Source organism: Zeus faber, assembly GCF_960531495.2.
Source record: "Zeus faber genome assembly, chromosome: 19".
Classification (NCBI taxonomy): domain Eukaryota; kingdom Metazoa; phylum Chordata; class Actinopteri; order Zeiformes; family Zeidae; genus Zeus; species Zeus faber.
In genome coordinates this window covers 214,744-237,266 of record NC_137206.1, presented here as the reverse complement: position 1 = coordinate 237,266, position 22,523 = coordinate 214,744, and the positions used below count along the sequence as shown (strand labels likewise).

The 22,523-nt window shown below is 46.3% G+C and overlaps 1 protein-coding gene across 1 annotated transcript in view; it reads left to right on the top strand.

Annotated features, from left to right (window-relative positions):
* ralyl (RALY RNA binding protein like) overlaps window positions 1–22,523 on the top strand; it is a gene marked incomplete at both ends in the record, with an annotated part of 97,262 nt that overhangs the window by 60,828 nt on the left and 13,911 nt on the right. The window lies entirely within an intron of this gene.

Sequence of the window (22,523 nt, the reverse complement as noted above, 5' to 3'; positions counted from 1 at the left end):
TACACTACCCCTTCTCTACCTCTTCTCTACCCATTTCTCCATCAACTATACTTTAGATTGTATCTTCTTCTACTCTACCTATCCTCCACCCTTTATTCTACCTCTGCTCTTCCTCTACTACAACTATCTCTACTCTACTCTTTCCCCACTTCTACTCTACATTTACTTTACATCTTCTCTACCTGTACTCCACTTCAAAAGACACACCTGAATGTCCAAGGCCTTCGCAAGAAAACAAAACACATGCGCAGACACAAATATAACGAGTCGTCTTTCCACCCAAGCTGTGTTCTCTAATGAGGGTTTGGAAAAGCAGACGTGGTGTCTCGGCGGCGAGTCCCGCGTGAAAGCCCAGGAGAGGCAGAATATTTTAAGTAACACAGGCTTCAAGAAAATGGCAATTTTTACAATGAAATTGACAGACGTTCCAATGTGCCGCGTGTGAGGAAACGTAAAGGGAAAGAAACGACAGACCACAAGAAAAAATCGAAGTGGCATACGTACTGATTTTGATTTAGCACTGATTTTATCTTGATTTCCAATGCATTATGGATCTGCGGGCATGCGCTGTCTAATTTTCCATCCATCAGGAATTCTCTTTATTTCCTGTTTCCAGGTTGAAATATGACTGTCCTTGTCTGGGGGAATAGAAAAAGCAAGCTATTCGGAGGATTCAGGGGGAAAAAGGGGGCTATTAGCCATCTGAGGTTTAAAAAGACAGAAAAAAACAGCCAGAATAATTTTATAATTGACACTCGTCATGATTATTTCCGGCCACGTGGTTTTCAAAAATCAATACTACACTTAACACAATATCACCCCATTGCCAGAACGACAGTTTATTTACAGGTCCCCCCTTATTCTGCTCAGGTCGGTTTTCAGAGCGGGTTCTTTTGGGGGTTGGGTTTGGGTTTTTTTTGGGACTAAGTGCGTTATTGTTTACTCATGAGAGGCAGTTCACTACTCTACCTCTGCTCTATCTCGGCTCTAGCTCTACCACCAATCTCTTTACTCTCCCTCTGCTCTAACTACCTTTACTTGACCTCTTCTCTACATACAGTATACTGTACTTTAGCACTTCACTTCCTCTAATCTACTCTACCTCTACTTGACTCTAGCTCTGCTTTAAGTAATTTCCCCCTGGGATTATTAAAGTATTTCTGATTCTGATTCTGATTTAACTACCTCTACCTTACAGTACCTCTACTCTACCTCTGCTCTATCTACACCTCTACTTCTATATATTCTCTGCTCTACCTTTGCTCTACTCTACCTCTTACCTGTCTTTAACCTTAACTCGAGTCTACCTCTACTCTACCTTTGCTCTACTGCACCTCTACTCTACTGTACCTCTACTCTACCTCTACTTTACCTCTGCTCTACTGTACCTCTACTCTACTGTACCTCTACTTTACCTCTGCTCTACTGTACCTCTACTCTACTGTACCTCTACCCTACCGCTACTTTACCTCTGCTCTACTGTACCTCTACTCTGCTGTACCTCTATTCTACCTCTACTTTACCTCTGCTCTACTCTACCTCTACTCTTAGTACCTACATCTACTTCTATTCTACCTATGACTGTATTTTACTTTTCTTTACCTCTACTCAACTTTACCCCTCATATTCATCTACTCCATCCCTAGGCTATCTCTACTCTGCTGTACTTTTACTGAAAAGGTTGAAACACTGGCTGAAACAAAACCAACACCTGTGATCACATTTACATTACATTTAGTCATTTAGCAGATGCTTTTAACCAAAGCGACTTACAAGGGAGAATAACATTCAAGCTACATTGCGACAGAGACATTAGTGAAACAATAAATACCGCTAAGTAGTGCTACGTAATTGTAAGTTAGGAGAGGAGGTACTCTCTGAAGAGCTGGGTCTTCAAGTGCTTCTTAAAGACAGAGAGGGAGGTCCCTGCTCTGGTCGTTTTTGGCAGCTCGTTCCACCAACGTGGAACTACAAATGAGAATAGCCTGGATTGCCGTGGCTGTGCAGCCGGCAGTGCCAGGCGACCCTCATTTGATGAGCGCAGCATCCGGGGGGTAACATGTGCTTTTACAAGAGCATTTAAGTAGGTGGGAGCATTCCCAACAATCACTCTGTAGGCAAGCACAAGAGACTTGAACTTGATGCGAGCGGCTACAGGTAACCAGTGGAGCTCAATGAGCAGCGGAGTGACATGTGCCCTCTTTGGCTGGTTGAACACCAGTCACGCCGCCGCATTCTGTATCATCTGCAGTGGCTTCATCATGGCTTACATTTCACTGCATATATGTATGGAAGTATGTATATGTATGTGACAAATAAAAAATCTTGAATCTTGAATCGCACAGGCCGGCAAGCCTGTTAAGAGAGCGTTGCAGTAGTCGAGACGGGACATCACCAAGGTTTGTACCAGCAGTTGAGTGGCATATTGGGTCAGGTACGGTAGGTAGAATGTCAGTTGGTCATCGATGATGACACCTAGATTCCTTGCAGCCTTGGTAGGAACAAGAGATAGAGTCAATTTTAATATCAATGTTGTGATAAATACCTTGTTTGGCTGGGAAGACCAGCAGTTCCGTCTTCGCCAGGTTTAGTTGAAGATGATAATCCTTCATCCATGTGGATATGTCAGCGAGACAATCCGAGATCCGCGTCGAGACAGTGGGGTTGTCAGGCAGGAAGGACAGATAGAGTTGAGTATCATCCGCATAGCAGTGATATGAAAAGCCATGCGAGCGGATGATCGGGCGCAGTTCTTCTTCTTGTCATGTCCACAAAACAGTCAGTTACAAGGCAGCTGAACACATTGCTGTCCCTTCTCATTAAACTCTGCTAAGTCCGATGGTGTGCAGGGCTGTTCCAGCAGCGGACATATCAGGAGGTGCTCCATGGTCTGTGGTCCAGTTCCACAGTCACACACAGCATCCCCGTCATTCAGGTATCAAGTGGCAAGAGTGGCTTTTGCATGTCCAACACCAGATCTTAGACTGTTAAGGCATTTCCACACTGCGTAGTTGGTGTCTGCTCCAGGGGGCAGTGCCTCGCTTGCCTTTAGCTCCATTGTTGTTTCTGGTGGGAGGTTGTCAAGTCTTTCTTCCCACCGAGTGACTCTTTCACTGCTTGCGCTCGGTGTTCTGAGAGGTGGGACGCTCTTCAGGAAACTCTTCCTGGATTTTAGGCGGCTTTTGGCTGGCACATGGCCGGAGAGAGGATGTCTTTGATCATTAGACTGTTGTTGCCGCTCTTTCTTGCTTGCTGCATTTCGTCGTATCTCTGGTGGGGCTATGCCTGCCAGGATGTATAGCCGGTCTGTAGGTGTTGGTTTCAGGCAGCCAGTGATAAGGCGGCAGCTAGCATTGAGGGCGGGGTCCAACTTCTTGGCATGGGCAGCTCGCTCCCATACTGGGTAGGCGTACTCGTCAGCTGAATAGCAGAGAGCCAGTGCGGTTGCTTTCAGAGTCTGTGAGTTAGCACCCCATGTTGTTCCAGTGAGCTTGCGGATGATGTTCTTCCTCGCACTCACTTCACACTTGGTCTTCTCAATGTGGGTCTAAAAAGAGAGGCATCTATCCAGGGTTACCCCTAGGTAGACCAGGTGCTCACAGTGTTCGAGGGAGGTTCCTGACCAGTTGACCTTCATTTGGCGCTTGGCTTCACGATTTCTCAGGTGGAAGCCCAGTGAGTTGGTGTATATGGCAAAGAGGAGGGGTCCCAGCACCGAGCCTTGGGGCACCCCTGTGGTGTGGTTGTGAGGCACAGACAGCTGGCCTTGCCATGTCACACTGAACGAGCGCCCAGTAAGGTAAGATTCGAACCAGGAAAGTGCACTGCCCGTTATGCCCACACTTGAGAGTATGGACAGGAGTATGCTGTGATTGACAGTGTCAAAAGCAGCTGATAAGTCTAGCAGAATGAGAACCGAGGATTTGGCAGCAGCTCTACAGTTTTTAAGGCCTCTGTCACAGACAACAGGGCTGTTTCGGTGGAGTGACCACTTTTGAAGCCAGATTAAAGTGTATCGAGAAGGTTGTTTCTTGACAGGTATTCTGTTACCTACATTGGCTACAAATGGGCCAATGCTTGAAGCTAATGGGGCATTTGTGGGGCACGGTGGCGCAGTCCATTGCACTGCTGCCTCACAGCAAGAAGGTCCTGGGTTCAATTTGGGTTATCTCCCAAATAGGAGCCTTTCTGTGTGGAGTTTGCATGTTTTCCCCGTGCTCACATGGGGTTTCCTCCACCTCACGTCAGTAAGGACCCCCCCCCCCCACACATGCCCACATGCACACATCATGGTCTGACCAGCGATGGACACTCATCACCCCGTCCCTGGGCGCGACCACGTATGCTGCTCACTGCTCCTGGCTGTGGCCCCAGAGGAAGGACAAGCCAGGATGGGTTAAATGCAGAGGCCTCATTTCACTGGCCACCATCCAAAGCATGTGTGTTTGTTGTGTTGTGTTGTGTTGTAGTGTAGTGTAGTGTGGTGTGCTGTGTGACAAATAAAGATTTGTCTTCTTCTTAACGCTTTAAGGGCAGGACCATACACATTTGTATCACTATGATTCTAATGTGATGTAATTATTGTATGTATTATTATGTAAACAATGTCACTACTTATTTTGTGCTTATTTTAACTTACGTATTTCTGGTAATGATGATGTGTAATGACCATTTTTTAAGTAGAAAAGCCTAACCAGGGACAGGGGTTGCAAATGAGCCTCGGCTGGAAATCCTATATGCAATACATGTGTTTTATGTTTTTGTAACCTTTTACAATGTTTTTTGCATTGTCCTTGACAAAGGACAAAAAACTGTGAACTGATGAGGGAGGCCACGATTGTTTTGAAAATCTTGAAAGCATATGATGTGATTTGATTGTTTAGTGCATCAATTTGACACCCTTATGCAATAACTGACATATTGTTCATTATTGGACATTTATCTGTTTGTTTTCATTGATGTGAATAAGTGATTAATGAAATGACTTAGTCATTACGTTCCCATACTGCCACTCAATTGATGGGGGATACCAATTTGAAATTGAACTACAGGGATTTTCTGTTTTGGCACCCGGCTTACCCCCCGGTAGATACTTTTGTCCTTATGTTTTATTTATAGTACATGCATCTGGTGTATGCTGCTCTCAATTCCAGTTTGGGGCGGTTTTCACAGCTTTTTATTTTTTATTATTTTGGGGAAAACGTGCTACATTGTTTACTCAGGAGAGGCGGTTCAGCGAGGGGAATTTTTTTAATGGCTCACGTAGGGTGATTGGATCTCACCCCGATGCCTTGGATTTCATCTGTTCCGTCCTCGCCTCGGGGAGCCGGGGGATTATAAGCTGATCCTCTCAGACCACGGCGCCACATAGAGCGGCCGAGGGACGCAGAGAGGGATTGAAAGTCACGCCCCTGTGTTTACAGAGTGAATAAAGATGGTCTCTGGCCGTGTAATAGAATGTTCCGTGAAAAATGGGGTAGATGGCTGGAAATTCCAGTTTGTTTTATAGATGGGATTGGACATGAACAAGGCAAAGCAAACTTTCTGAGAGACCGGACAGAGGTCTCTGAGCCAATGAATCTCATTTATCTTCCCCCCGCTGGAAGTAAACGTAAACTGTGGTGGAAACGGATGGTGAAAGAACGTCTCAAATTCAGAAGGGTTCATCCCCTTCAATATCCAGAAAGTACACAGTAAAAGAACCGATTGGAAAACTAACCATATACAAAAGAGGCTCATATTTACGATATTTGAACTGTTTTGTCGAGGACTGATGTCGGAAGAAGGTCTAGTAAGATTTAACATCTGATCGTGCATTAAAACCAGGAAATGTATGGATCAAAAGGCTCCACATTGGCTCTCCGTTGAATAGCCGCGCTCTGTTCGATGTTCAAAGGTCTTTGCAGCAACACCTTTGATATGCATCGAGCGGCCCCGCCCCCATACCACTCAGTGGCCATGTGATCAGACAATGGGCACCCGGCCCCTGCTGCTCTGCCCCTTCTGCTGCCGGGGAGGAGACGTAAACAAGTTGTTGACTGCGGGAGGACAGGACATGTGCCAGCATTGCTGGCGGACAGGCTTTAGGACCCAGGAGAAGATGCTGAAACATGCTTTAGATGAACCTGCTTTCGGATGCATGGACACGTGGGCACTCCTCTCAAATACCAATTATGTGTGTCTCTACCTCTACTCTACTCTGCCGATTCTCCATCTCTACTCTTGTCTACTCTGCCTATACTTCACCTCTACTACACTCTACCTGTACTGTACTCTATCTATACTCCACCTCTACACTACCCTATCTCTCCCTGTACTTGACCTCTAGTCTACCTATACTCTACTCTTTCTCCCTCTACCTATACTCTACTCTACCGATACTGTACTCTACTTATGCTCTATCTATACTCCACTTATAGTCTACCTATACTCTACCCTTACTTCCTCCACGTCTACTCTACTTCTTCTCCAACTACATCTACCTCTACCTTTACTTCAACTCTCCTACCGACTTTACTCAACCCCTACTCTACTTTACCTCTTCTCTTACTCTTCTCTTCTCTACCTGTTCTCTACTCTACCTATACTCTACTGTTCCTCCATCTACCTTTACTCTACTTGTACTCAACCACCCTGCACTCTACCTCTTCTATACTCTACTCTACCTCTACCTATACTCGACTCTTTCTCCACTCTTCTTGTACTCGACCACTATTTACTCTATTCTACCTCTACTCTACATCTACCTAACTACTATCCTACTTCTATCACTCCTATACTCTGACTCCACTCTGCCTCTATATCTACTACCCTCTCCTCTAGCTCTACTCTACCTCCCTCTGATATACCTCTTCTATATCCCTCTACTCTCCTCTGCTCAACTCTTCTCTACTCTACAGTACCTCTACTATTTCTTCTCTCCCTACCTCTACTCTACTATACCTCCCTCGACTCTACCCCCACTCTACCACATTCTACTCTACATCTCCTCTAAACAAAATGGAACAAGAGAGCAAAGCACGAAAACAGACAACCAAAATATTCAAACAGAGACCTGCAGCTAAAGTTTGATAAAAACATTTGTTGACATCTATTAATAAAGCAAGGTCTTTGTTTTCTCCTTCCCTGTACATTCGGTAAATGTGGCGTTGCCCCTGGTGAAACACGATATCCTTACATCAAAGCATTTTTACAGCACTTTTTACCAAAATAGCATTTAATAAGCACAGGTACCAAATTAAGATCGTTTTGTGCTCAAGCAAAGACAGTTTGGGGAAGCTCCAATGCAAATCAGACACCACCAAAAGTACAATGTCTGTTGAATTATTTCTGAAAACAATATATGCATAGAGCAATTTCAGAGCAGCCATTTTCCGAGCAAACCTTCATGAAACGCAAGCGTGATTGAAGGCTTTCCAGACTCAGATGATGGAGGATAAAGATTCTGTCCTTAACCCTCTGAGGTCGACAATCGCCCCCGTGCGATCACAGGTAAAAAAAGTGACTTTGGTTTATAAATAGCTCTCTACCTCCACATGATTTTGTCATATGCACACGGCAAAAAATAAATAAAAATGCCAGAAAGCTTAGAATCGTGACATTTCGTTTTAGAATTATATGATAATTATTAAATTAGGTTAGATTTGGCATTAAGTTAGACCTTGCATTTGTTCTTGCTATCTGTCTTTCCAAACCAACACCTACAATATTTATCATGTCAATGGATTCGCGGCTCCCGAAATCCACATTCTTTCCATTCAGGTCTGATTCAAGATTCAAGAGGTTTTTTCATCACATACATATACATACTTTCATACATATATGCAGTGGTTAGGGTTAGGGTTAGGGAATGTCAATGCAATGCACCCGGTGATTACACACAATGTGGCCTAGACTGAACACAGTAGCTACCTAAGAACTTCTACTTGACCAACTAACTGATTCCTAAAAAGTAATGCAGTAAGTCGAATACTATTGAATAAAATAAAAATATATAGAATAAAATAAAATAAGAACTCAAGGGTAATGCAGGGTGGGGGTACATAATAGATAAAGGGAATAGGCTTACGTATATGGGATAGGCAATCATGTATGTCACACAGTATGCAGTACAGTATGCTACATACAGTACTGTAAGGTAGTGGAGCCTATGTGTGTGACTCAGTGAGGACCCCTGGTGAGGTCAGCGTTGACAGTTCTTATGACTTGCAGGAAAAAACTCAGTCTCAGTCTCTCTGTTCTCGCTGTGTGACTGCGGAGGCGCTTGCCTGACCGCAGCAGCTGGAACAGTCCGTTGTTGGGGTGGTGAGGATCCTTCATGAGCCTGCGGGCTCTGCTACTACACCTCCTGGTGTATAAGTCCTGCAGGGAGGGGAGGGTAGTTCCAGTGGTACGTTCAGCTGAACGCACCACCCTCTGCAGGGCCCGCCAGTCCTGGGCAGTACAGTTCCCAAACCAGGCAGGGATGTTGCCTGTCAGGATACTCTCCACTACTCCAGAGGAGAAGGACTTGAGGATCCTCACCAAGACCTGGAATTTCCTCAGCTGCCTGAGGTGGTAAAGACGCTGCCTCGCCTTTCTCACCAGAGTGTCTGTTTGTAAAGTCCATGTTAAATCCTCCGTGATGTGGACTCCCAGGTACTTGAAAAAGCTGCTCACCCTGTCGACAGAAGTCCCATTAATCACCAAGGCCACGTGCGTTCTCGGATGTAATCCCTGCCTAAAGTCCACAATCCGCTCCTTACTTTTGCTGACGTTCAGGTGGAGGCTGTTGTTGGCACCAGAGTGACAGGTCAGCCACATCCTCGCGGTAGGCCTTCTCGTCGCAGTCGGTGATCAGGCCCACGACAACGGTGTCGTCAGCAAACTTGATGATTGTGTTGGAGCTGGACCTGGCCACACAGTCATGTGTGTACAGGGAGCACAGTAGGGGGCTGAGGAGGCAGCCCTGGGGTATCCTGTGTTCAGACTGAGGGAGCTGGACATGTGCTTCCCCAACCTAACCATCCAGGCACACAGCGGAGTATTCAGTCCAAGCTCCTCCAGCTTGACAGCCAGTCTGGAGGGGACTATGGTATTGAAAGCTGAACTATAGTCAATGAACAGCAATCTCACATAGGCCCCCTTCCGGCCATCCAGGTGCTTGAGCGTGGTGTGCAGTACCTGGGAGACCGCGTCATCCGTGGATCTGTTCTGCCGGTACGCAAACTGCAACGGGTCCAAGGTGCGGGGGCGGGAGGCGCAGATATAATCCTTAATCAGCCTCTCAAAACACTTCATGACCACCGAGGTGAGGGCCACCGTACAGTAGTCATTCAAGCAGGCACGAGAGGCGATCTTCGGGAGAGGAATGACGGTGGACCTCTTGAGGCAGGACGGGACCACAGATCCAGCCAGGGAGATGTTGAATATTGTTGTGAACACCAGGGCTAGCTGGTTAGCACAGGTCTTCAGTACTCGTCCAGATATGCCATCTGGGCCCTCAGCTTTCCTGGTGTTCACCCGCATCAGAGCCCTCCTGACGTCATGCTCAGACACTGAGAGTGCCCGCTCATCCCCGTCGGTTTAACTCCAATTGGCCGGCGAGCTAGCGGTGCTGTTGCCAGACTCAAACCGCGAATAAAAGGAGTTCAGTTCGTTGGGGTGGGAGGCGTCCCCTGGGAGGAGCTGCTCTTGTATATAGTCTGCAGCCCCTGCCATAAGTGTCTGGTGTCCCGTTGCATTTACATTTTACATTTAGTCATTTAGCAGACGCTTTTATCCAAAGCGACTTACAATGGAGAATAACATTCAGCTACATTGCGACAGAGATTAGTGTAACAACAACATTGGTGTAACGATAAATACTGCAAGGTGGTGCTAAGTAATTGTAGGTTAGGACAGGAGGTACTCACTGAAGAGCTGGGTCTTCAAGTGATTCTTAAAGACAGAGAGGGAGGTCCCCGCTCTGGTCATTTTTGGCAGCTTGTTCCACCAACGTGGAACTACAAATGAGAATAGCCTGGATTGCCGTGGCTGTATGGCCGGCAGAGCCAGGCGACGCTCATTTGACGAGCGCAGCATCCGGGGGGCAACATGTGCTCTTACAAGAGCATTTAAGTAGGCGGGAGCATTCCCAGCAATCACTCTGTAGGCCAGCATAAGAGACTTGAACTTGATGTGGGCGGCTACAGGTAACCAGTGGAGCTCGATGAGCAGCGGAGTGACATGTGCCCTCTTTGGCTGGTTGAACACCAGTCGCGCCGCCGCATTCTGTATCCGTTGCTCCATCTGTAGCTCCACAGTCTCTCTGTACATCCGTTTAGCGTCCTTCACCGCCCTCCGCATATGCTGTAGATACTGCTTTGCATAATGAGGCGCGCACCGCTGTGACGCGTCCGCGGCCAAATGCCCTGCTGTGACACGGCCCTGCGCTAGTGTGACATGTGTACGGATTGGATTATCATGTCCTGATACTGAGGAAGAAAGACACCATTTTGAATTGAGAATTGACCCAGCTAAGGACCCAATACCTGACGATGAGTATGTAACTTTTTTTTTTTTACTCGCACAAGCTAACGTTGGAATGATTTCTGCGTCCGTCTAACCTTCACTAACGCTAATGTGAGCTAGCCAGGGTACTAGCTGGATGAGTACCTAGCTAAGCTAGCTAGAGACCGTTTCATGGAATCCGGTTTGCCGCGACGATAACACTGTCAAGTTAGCTCACGTTTCTGGTGTTATCGGCGGTAGATACAGGGTAAAGAGATGGGGTTTTTCCTTTGCTAAGTCAGCTTAGCATTGTACAGCACGTCCAGGCGATAGCTGAAAACAGAAGCACGCAGCCTTTATGCAGCTCTGCTCCCCTCTCCACTTAGCCTTAGCCTGCGTCTTACAACCTTTTTGTTTTACTTATGATTACAGTGACAAACACAAACTCCAAGTTGCCACACAACAGCCACAACAGTCTTCCTAGACGAAGGTATGTTTCCAATGAATTTGTACTGTGTGTGTGTGTGTGTGTGTGTGTGTGTGTGTGTGTGTGTATGCGTGTGTTTGTGTGTGTGTGTGTGTGTGTGTATGCGTGTGTGTGTGTCCCTGTGTGTGTCAGAGTGAGTTGTAAATGGAGCTCCGAAAGTACGATGTGTAAGTTCCCTAATGCTTCAGTCTTAAAGCAAGGAAACGAGCCGCCATGTGGCTGCACTTTCTGATGTCTTTGTGCACTTACACAAGGCCGTGTTGTCTTTATTTATATTATGTTCTAAGTGGAAGTGTGTTTAGTGGTACACTTAAATGTCCATGGCCGTTTGGGACCTTATGGACTGCGCGCATGCAGTCCATAAGCTAGCAGCTGTATGTAATATGTGGCTGGTGTGATGTATGTAGTCTGTAGAGATATGTCTGATGTAAATATCACATTTTCTTACAATTTTTTCAAATTTGTTTTTACAGTTATGAGAGCACCTCTACAAGCCACCACAGAAAATCATCTTGCACCTACACCAGCTAGCAGACCAAGACCGCATGCTCCTTCTCCTCTCTCTATATAAATTTTGTTCGTGAACTCAAATTTTCATTTGACTTGAACATGATTGTTGGTTCTAGAGTTGCTCTTCTTACCTATCACCTAAAACCATTTTTTTTTTTTTGTTTTTGTATGTAGTTTGTGTGATGTTTTCAATAAATTTTTAAAACTTAAAACATTTCTTGTATTGCCCCACTTCCACTAGCCTACAGCCTCATTCCTTTGTCATAGAGTCTGACAGAGAGAGGGCCCAGCCTGCTACAGATCTACACCTCTAATGGCCCCCACCAGGGGGTCATGAATTTTAAGGTCATTAGCTCCCCTCACACCTTGGGCCAACTAGACATCAGATTTGATCAACTTTGATCAATATATTCTAGCGTGAGCTCTTCTTCTTCTCGTGTATCATCCTCAGATGTCCAACTCAGTGTCGTGCAGCCACGCCCTCGTCTCTGGTCCCACTTGGAAGAGGCCGATCTCTGGCGGTGGGTCGTACAGAGGACAGGTGGTGGTTATGTGTTCGGCAGTCTGCTCTGGCTCACCACATTCACATGCTGCGCTGTCTGCCAAGCCCCATTTCTTCAAAGGCTGGTGGCTTCCAGGAATCCACCAGCCATGCACTAGTCGACCTCTCCTCCGGAATGGAACGGAGCGTCCGTTGTGCCGCCTTGTCGTAGGGGTGGCAGGACTTATTTAATGGTCGTGTCATGCAGGATATGCCAGCTGTGTGTCTCGGCTTTCCTGGCAAGGTTGATGGTAGAAGCCTCTCGTTGAAGTCCGGCTGGGGCAATTCCTGAAAGGACTGGCAGGTAGGACACAGGGGTGGGCTTCAAGCAGCCGGTTATTGTCTGGAGACAGTTGTTGACCACGGTGTCAACCTTTTTGACATGTGGGCTCCTAGACCAGGCTGGGGCACAGTATTCAGCTGCAGAGAAGACCAGGGCTTGTGTAGAAATCCGGAGTGTCTTGGCAGAGGCCTCCCAGCTTGTAACAGCAAGACGTTGGATAAGCGAGGCCCTTGATGTCACCTTGGCCCTCACAACTTCTAGGTGTGGCTTGAAGGTTAGTGTCCTCTACAGGCGTACGCCACGGTACTTTGGGGCTTGCTGGAACTCCAGACGCTTGTTATTCCCAAACACATCCAGTTCCTTCTTCGCTTCCCTGTTGTTAAGGTGGTATGCTGCCGACACTGTCTTCCCAGTACTGAGCCGCAGGTGCCACCTGTGGAGGTAGGTAGCCAAGATGCCCATTTCCTGGTTGAGACCCTCTTCCATCGCCTTCCATGTAGGTTGATGTAGCATGATCCCCAGGTCATCTGAGTAATCATATTTCCTAGATCTTGTATCTGGAAGGTCATGGATGTAGATGTTGAAAAGCATTGGTGAGAGGACAGAACCCTGAGGAACCCCGTTTCTCAGTCTTCTGAGCCTACTTCTCTGGCCATTGTTGGTCTGTAGGATGAAGCTGCAGTTCGACAGCAACTCCATGATGAAGTTCACCATATGCCTATCTGGGATTGTCCTCCGTAGCTTCAGATGGAGTCCACGGTGCCAGATGGTGTCTCATATGGCTGTCAGGTCCAGTAGCACCAGCCCAGCTTTCTCATTGGCCTGAAAGCTGTCTTCGATGTCTTGCGTGAGCAGTGTTACTTGACCTGCCCTGGCGGGAACCGGCCTGGTCCCTCGGAAGTTGTTGGTCCACCACTGGCTCAATGCGGCTGTGAATCACCCTCTCAAGAATCTTAAATGGGACACAGAGCAGCGAGATGGGTCTGTAGGACAGCGTCATCTTTTAGAGACTATATATTCCAGCATGAGACTCACTAGTTGCAAGCTGTGCAGAGTTTAAAGGTCGCATCGCTACTGGTCGTAAGAATTAAGAAAAGACTTAATTAATCCACGGATAGAAATTCAGGCATTACAGCAGCAACAACAGTGCAGTCGAGAAAGAGATACACATTACAAGGAGATAAGAAATAACACATGTACACATTCATTCATACAAGTTAGCACAATGCTAACTGGTATCACGATGCATACTAGTAGCACTATGTTAACTAGTAGCACTATGATAACAAGTAACACTATGCTAACTAGTAGCGCTATGCTAACACTGCATAATTTGAATGCGATTTTCTGCCAGGGGAATTTACATATATGAGGAATTTGTCATTGTGAGGATTGGTGCGTTACTGCAGACAATAAGCATAATAGAAGCTTAACAAAATATTAAGAAATTGTATTAAATGTAAAAAATCAATTAATTAACGCAATAAATTAAAAAATAAAATAATAAATTATTATAAAATGTATCCCTTTAAGGGGGTTTAAGGCTTTTTTTGTGTGTGTGACGTTGAACGGTTGTTCGTTTCTTTTAGTTGTACAGGTTTTAACTGTTTCCGTAAACCAAAAGATCAAGACCAGGGTTTAGAAGTAGTTTTCCTCGAACCGTTATTAGGTGTTTTGTTTGCAGCTGGTTGTTATGGTTGGTTTTCTTGAAACTGGTTAAGTAACTCCTTATTTGGTTTGTGTGATGTTGTAGTTCTGTAGAAAATACTATTAGTAGTCAGGTTGTTCCATCTGAGAGGTTTGGTTGGTAGAAGTTATAGTGACGATTATTCCGGGGGGTAAACTAACCCCTCCCCATCTCAGAGTACTCAGAGTGAGTCAGAGCTTAATGGACTTCCCCAGACGTCCTCCGTCCATCCATCCATTCATTCATCCATCCATCCATCCCTCCTCCATCCTCCTCCATTCACCCCCGCTTTCTCCGTCCGTTCATCCATCCATTCAACATCCATCCATACATCCCTCCTCCGTCCTCCTCTTCTCTTCTCTCTGTTCACCTCTGGCTGACGGACAGTTTGCATAATTAGTCGCTTTGTTCAACTAATTAAGACGTCAGAGCGACTTTTGTTCCTTGAGGAATAATGTGGACAGCTCTCTGTCGCTCTTGTCTGTTCAACTGTCTTGTTTGCCTCCCTCTCTTTCTCTCCTTCTCTCTCTCTCCCTCTGTATCCCCCCTCTCCCTTCCCCCATATCCCTCTTTCCTCCCCCTTTCTCTCTCTCTCTCTCTCTCCCTCTCTCTCTCTCTCTTTCTCTCGCTCTCGCTCTCTCACTGTCTGTGTTTCTCTCGCTCTCTCCCCCCTCTCTATCTTTCTCTGTCTCTCTAGCTTGCTCTCTCTCTCTCTCTCTCTCTCTCTCTCTCTCTCTCTCTCTCTCTCTCTCTCTCACTCTCTCTCTCTCTGTGTTTCTCTATCTCTATCTCGCTCCGTCTCTGAGGCGATAGTGGCGCCGCCCCTGGCGGTCGCCTGCGCCGGCGCTCCGGTTACTTTCTTACTCTTTAGTATTTTTTTCCTTTTTTTATCACAATGTTCGCCAGAAAAACATCAACAATTAACTCATACGGCCGCGATGCACTCATGGATATAAAATTTCCCTAAACGAACAACTTTGGGACTTTTTATCCGTGGGAGCAGAGTGGCCGGCGGAAATCCTACGCGGGAACACTCGCAACAACAACAAAAATGGAGTCGCTGTTCCACGAGCCGGCCCACGGAGGAAGCACCGAGGTAAACGAGGCGGCATTCGGGTCAGAATGAGGACGCAACCTTACCGTCCACCTCTGCCAAGCATCCTTCTTGCTAACGTCCAGTCCCTGGAGAACAAGATGGATGAACTTCGAGCGAGGATTCAATTCCAGCGTGACACGAGGAACTGTTGCGTCCTCTGCCTGACGGAAACATGGCTGACCCCACTGGTGCCGGATGAAGCCATACGTCCAGCCGAGGCCTTCTCCGTGTTCCGCGGCGACAGAACGGGAGAGTCGGGGAAATCCAAAGGTGGAGGCGTCTGCCTAATGGTAAACAACCGCTGGTGTAACGCCAACAACACCAAATTCCTCTCCCACTCCTGCTCGCCGAACCTGGAACAGCTGACCATACTATGCCGTCCATTTTATCTCCCCCGGGAATTCAGCACGGTCATCATTACAGCCGTTTATATCCCACCGCAAGCGGACACCGACGCAGCTCTGTCGGTTCTGTACGATGTGTTGTGCGGATTTCAGAACAGACATCCCGACGCGGCTGTGGTGGTGACTGGGGACTTTAACAGGGCCAACCTGAAAAAAGTTCTGCCTAATTTCCACCAACACATCACGTGTGCCACCAGGGGAGACAGAACTCTGGACCATTGTTACACTCCTTACAAGAACGGATACAAGCCCGTGTCGCTTCCTGCTTTCGGGAAATCAGATCACGCCGCGATCTCGCTGCTTCCTGTTTACAGGCCTCTGATCGTGCGGGATCTGGTGATGACGAGGGAAGTGAAGCGGTGGACGGACCAATCAGAGGCTACGCTTCAGGACGCTCTGACTGACGTAGACTGGGACGTGTTCCAAGCGAGTTCAAGTGACGTCAGCGAGTTTACGGAGGTTGTAGTGAGTTTTGTGGCTACGCTGGCGGATGAAATCGTTCCCACGGTGAAAGTTCGGATATTTCCAAACCAGAAACCATGGGTTGATAAATCCATCCGCTGCGCTCTGAATGCGCGCACGGCCGCTTACAAAGACGGACTTGTATCTGGTAACATGGACAATTACAAAGCGGCGTCGTACAATCTGCGGAGGGCGGTGAGGGACGCTAAACGGACGTACAGAGACACCGTGGAGCTGCAGATGGAGCGGGGGGACACAAGACGCTTGTGGGAGGGGCTGCGAACAATAACAAACTACAAGAGCAGCTCCTCCCCAGCCACGAGTGTGGACGCCTCCCTGGCCAACCAACTGAACTCCTTTTATGCGCGGTTCGAGTCTGGCAGCAGCACCGCTAGCTCGCCGGCTAATTGGAGCTACACCGCTGGGGACGAGCGCGCACTCTGTGTCCGTGCACGAGGTCAGGAGGGCTTTGATGCGGGTGAACACCAGGAAAGCTGCGGGCCCAGATGGCATATCTGGACGAGTACTGAAGACCTGTGCTAACCAGCTAGCTCCGGTGTTCACTACAATATTCAACATCTCCCTGGCTGAATCAGTGGTCCCATCCTGTTTCAAGAGGTCCACCGTCGTTCCTGTCCCGAAGATCGCCTCTCCAACCTGCCTGAATGACTACCGTCCGGTGGCCCTCACCTCGGTGGTCATGAAGTGTTTCGAGAGGCTGATTAAGGATTACATCTGCGCCTCCCTCCCCCGCACCTTGGACCCGTTGCAGTTCGCGTACCGGCAGAACAGATCCACGGATGACGCGGTCTCCCAGGTACTGCACACCACGCTCACGCACCTGGATGGCCAGAAGGGGGCCTATGTGAGAATGCTGTTCATTGATTATAGTTCAGCTTTCAACACCATAGTCCCCACCAGACTGGCTGTCAAGTTGTTGGAGCTAGGATTGAATGCTCCGCTGTGCACCTGGATCCTGGACTTCCTCACAGGCCGCCCCCAGGTGGTCAAGGTGGGGAAGTACATGTCAAGCTCCCTCACCCTGAATACAGGGTCCCCCCAGGGCTGCGTCCTCAGCCCCCTACTGTACTCCCTGTACACACATGACTGTGTGGCCAGGTCCAGCTCCAACACCATCATCAAGTTTGCTGACGACACCGTGGTCGTGGGCCTGATCACCGACTGCGATGAGAAGGCCTACCGCGAGGAGGTGGCTGACCTGTCACTCTGGTGCCAGGACAACAGCCTCCACCTGAACGTCAGCAAAACCAAGGAGCTGATTGTGGACTTTAGGCGTGGATCACAATCGAGGACGCACGCGCCCTTGTGGATTAATGGGACTTCTGTCGATAGGGTGAGCAGCTTCAGATATCTGGGAGTCCACATCACAGAGGACTTAACATGGACTGTTCACACAGACACTCTGGTGAGAAAGGCGAGGCAGCGTCTCTACCACCTCAGGCAGCTGAGGAAATTCCGGGTCTCGGTGAGGATCCTCAAGTCCTTCTACTCTGGAGCAGTGGAGAGCATCCTGACAGGCAACATCACTGCCTGGTTTGGGAACTGTACTGCCCAGGACAGGCGGGCCCTGCAGAGGGTGGTGCGTTCAGCTGAACGTACCACTGGAACTACCCTCCCCCCCTTGCAGGAGTTATACACCAGGAGGTGTAGTAGCAGAGCCCGTAGGATCATGAAGGATCCTCATCACCCCAACAACGGACTGTTTCAGCTGCTGCGGTCAGGCAAGCGCCTCCGCAGTCACGCAGCGAGAACAGAGAGACTGAGACGGAGTTTCTTCCCTCAAGCCATCAGAACTGTCAACGCTGACCTCACCAGGGGTCCTAACTGAGCCATGCACTAGGCTCCACTACCTACTGTACTGTATGTAGCATACTGTACCGCATACTGTATCACTGTTCAGGGTTGTTCGTGATGCCGTATTGCTGCGCCGTACTGTTGTATACTGTGCTGTATTATCCCAAACACTACCTCACTCTATTCACATTCACATGCCACTTTAATTCACATGCCACTTTAAATGCACATATCTGTATATACATAGGCATATTCCTTCAACCTATTCCATTTTATTTCAATTTATTTTTTATTGTATTTTATTCTATATATTTTTTATCTTATTCTATAAGTATTCCACTTACTGTATTACGTTTTAGGAGTCAGTTAGTCGGTCTATTAGAAAGGAATTTTCTACTTTTTATTTTATTTTATTTTTGTACTTTTTCCTAGGACTTATTGTGTGCTATCACCGGGTGCGTTGCATTACATTTCACTGCATATATGTATGAAAGTATGTATATGTATGTGACAAATAAAAATCTTGAATCTTGATCTTGAATCTCTCCCTCTCTCTGCCCTCTCTCTTTCTCTATTGCTCTCTCTCTTTCTCTCTCTCTCTCTTTCTTTCTATCTCTCTCTCTCTCCCTCTCACTCTCTTGCTCCCTCTCTCCCCCTCTCTCTCTCTCTCTCTCTCTTTCCCTCTATCTTGCTCCCTCTCCCTCTTTCTTTCTCTATAGCTCTCTCTCTCTCTCTTTCTCTCTTTCTCACGCTCTATCTCGCTTTCCCTCAAAAAAGCATGTGCATGTCTGTGTGTATGTGTTGTAGTGTGGTGTGTTGCGTGACAAATAAAGATTCTTGTTCTTCTCTCTCTATCTCACTCTCTCACTCTCTCTCCCTCTCTCTCTCTCTATCTCGCTCTCTCTCTTTCTGTCTATCTCACTCTCGCTCTCCTTCTCTCCCTCTTTCTCTCTTTTCTGCCTTCTCTCATCTCTTGTGTTTATCTCCTCACACAGACGGCCGTCCGTGGGGAGACCAGGAGACAGAGAGCACATGACAGATTAGAAAATAAAATAAAGTTAAAAGTGACAAATGTGTTTGTGAAGCCATCACCATTGGTCTGGAAGGACTCTTTCTCCACTCTTCTTCCTCTTTTCTTTCATTTCCCAAAAAAGAAAACCACGGAGCGCATTTCATTTCACGTTCCTTCAAGTTGCTCGCAGATCCGTCCGCAAGACACTTTATCACTGTCACTGGACACCTTTGAAAAGTTGCCATCAAACTCCCCAATAACACACCAAAACAACTTTATTTCCTCCTTAACGCGCTGATGTCGTGACGGCCCGGAGAGTTCACAAAGTGTTCGACGCCCAAGGTTAACGGGGCTGACCCCCGCGCGATGGGCTGTCGGCAGTGATATTGCATCAACTCGACCGTTGACAGGACGCTGACAACATTCGTCGGCTTCACTTTGCCTCCAAAATGTCTTTTTTTTCTGACTTTCATGATTTGGTTTTAATACACTTTGGACCATACTGTGAGATACATGGAGAAACCAGGCAATGAAGGTCCATATATCAACTAATTAGGCAGATGAATGGAAAGATAGATAGATAGATAATTAGGCAGGTAGACAGACAGACAGACAGATACATACATACATACATACATACATACAAACATATATACTGTAGATAGAGATAGATAGATTGATAGATAGATGAATAGATAATTAGGCAGGCAGACAGACAGACAGATACAAACATACAAACTGTAGATAGAGATAGATAGATAGATAGATAGATATGTGCTCAAATATAACAAACTAATAAATAAAAAAATATACAATAAACAGTTAATGAAAAAAACAAAATGAAAACAAAACTATTCAATCTATAACTATTATATATTAATCCTATCTTAATGCTAAGAACTACTATTTTATTAATTACTTACTCTGCCTCTAATTAATTAGGGGTTAATTACTACTATTTTCCTGGGGAACCCCATGGAACCTCTTGAATGACTCCCCCAGGCGTCCCGAAAACAGACGTTGAGAACCGCTGACCTGGGCTATCAAAAGGGAAAGGTGCATTTTAAAAATGAAGAAATCTTTAAATCAACTTAAAATACTCTGCTTTTTCTATATTTGTCTTGAAGCCATCCAATGTTTTCTGTTTTAACCCCACGGAGCGCACCACCCCGCTCTAATCGGTTCAGACCACAGACAGCTCCACCCCTGTAGTCAGTTTAGAACGACGGACAGCATCAACCCACCATAGTCAGTTCAGCACCACTGAAAGCACCCCCGTGCTTTAGTCAGGTCAGAACCATGGACAGCACCACCTCTCTGTAATCATGTCAGAACCATGGACAGCACCACCTCTCTGTAATCATGTCAGAACCATGGACAGCACCACCTCTCTGTAATCATGTCAGAACCATGGAGAGCTACATTCCCCTGCAACCAGTTCAGCACCACAGTCAGCTGCACTCAAACGCCATAGACCAGGACATGGAAATACAGACGAGCAAATAAAGATCTATGAATAAAGATGATTATTGACAACATCCCGTGAGCCGCATGATCGCGAACCCTTTGCCCCAGGGTGCGTCTCAACCAATTGTCCTGCTGCTACAAAGAGCAACAGTGAAGCCTCACTGATGCTCTTTGTGGCAGCAGGACAATTACACAGCATTTCAAAAACATCGAGCGGAATTGTTTTACCCTCCCCTGTATCTTCAAAGCTACAATGAAAATAAACTCCCAACTTAAGGGTGTGTTCCAGGGGGTCCCCAGCAAAATTAATGACAGTTAAACTTCACCGTTATATCCTTGACAAGATTTTATCACTGTTAGAGAATGTTCAGTAATGACTGTTTTGATCATAGTTTCATAGTTTTCTTCATAACTATAATATAGACACTATATCATATCTAACATTCATCTAATTTGTGACCCACCACAGAAAAACCCGTTATGTCGCACATTTCTAAAATGACCAGGAGCAGCCAAATAAGTTGAAAAAACCTTTCTTGAAGGAAAATTCGATTTATCCAGGTTCATGTTCCTTTGTGTTTTTTTTTTTGTTTTTTTTTATCTCTCAACGTATTTTCAAAACAGAGTTTGATTTATAAATAGTAGAAAAATGGTAAACCGGGGAGTTAAATATCTGGGGAAACACAGTTCACTTATCGAGAAGCTTAACAGCGCTGAACAATGCCGATCGATCGTTTCCTTTAAAGCGATGTGATGTGACGTCATTATGTGATTCCGTTTTGATAGAGTTCAACCTTTAAATTGTACTACTTTTACACACACACAGAGACATCATTGTGGAGGGGGCGTGTACCAACGTGTACCATGGAAGAAGAAATGCTCACGTCACTTCTGTAAACAAGATGAGGCTCCTTCAGTTTCACTTGTCTGTGAAACCTTTAATCTCCATGTTATGTATTACGAGAAGCAGGTGGAGGAATATCTAAATCATATCGCGGACCTTAATCTGACCAAGACCATCAACTCTGGAAAAAATTTTCCCCAAAAGAACTCCCTTTTTTGTGTTCGTCCATTCATGCCATTGGAAGAGAACCTACCAGGTAATTTTTTTTTTATGAATTGTCTACTTTTGGGTTATGGAGAAGATGGTTTAAAAAAAATAATAATAATAATCCTTTCTTACGGTGAGAGAGGGCAAAATTACAGGGAAAATGAAGGTTTTTGAGTTTGCTGGTTAAATGGGCACTTTTTTAACATCTCAGCCGGTGACATCACGCAGGGGAAACATTGTCTGACTGACTGCCACAGCGCAGTAGCAGGGTGCCAGTCAGTCGGCATGTCAGTCAGTTTTACAGCTATTTAGGATGGTGAAGTACTGTGACTCTAGCTTCAACAATATACAGTAAATGGTTCCACTCCATCCGCTGGGATGGAGTGGAACCGTTATGTATGGTTTTTGGTTTAAGTTATGTTTGTGTTTCGTTTCATACAAGAGGGAAACTAACGAATGTGAATCGAAATCTAAAATAAAAACAGTCTTTTTCTAAAAGGCCGCTCCGTCTCCTCTCTATTTCTTCTACTTGCCGTTCACTGCAGCACTCGCTCTGTCCCGTCTGTATGTGACAACACATCCAAGTTTGCGGGCAATGTCCGTTTTTTTGGTGGGCGTGGCTAATTGCATTACAAAAATTTGTCAAGCTGTTATTCTAAGTTTAAAAAAAACAACATATTTTTCAAATCGAATTACTACATAATTTCCCCACACATTAATTAATTGCGGATGCCAACCTGCAAGTTGAAAAACAAAAAAAACAAAAACGGGTTTGTGCCCTGAAAGTCGATGAGAGACGAGCGCCCCTCCCCAAATTCTTCCACACCTGAGCCAGGGAGAGCGAGAGAGGGTTTTTTTTTCTTCTTTTTGTCGATTATTTTCTCTGCTTCAGGGACGTGCGCTCGTTTCCTGCAGCCGCTGAGTTTCCCTCAATGTTGGTTTCCACGTTTTTTCTTTCATGAGAATGTTTCACTTTGGGTCATTTTTTGGGTGGTTTTCGTCTGACAGCGTCAAATCACAACAAAAACCATTCAGCCTCAGCCACAGAAATACGAGGACCTTGCGGATAGGTGTGATGGATACAATTATTTTTTCAGATGTGCATGTTTCATTTTTTTTTTTGTATATTTTCAAGGAGGCACTCTGTCTCACCTTTTCATTTTCAATTTTATTTTCTCTCGTAAATACCCCCCCCCGCATACACACACACACCCCCACGCCATGTATTCCTCACAAAG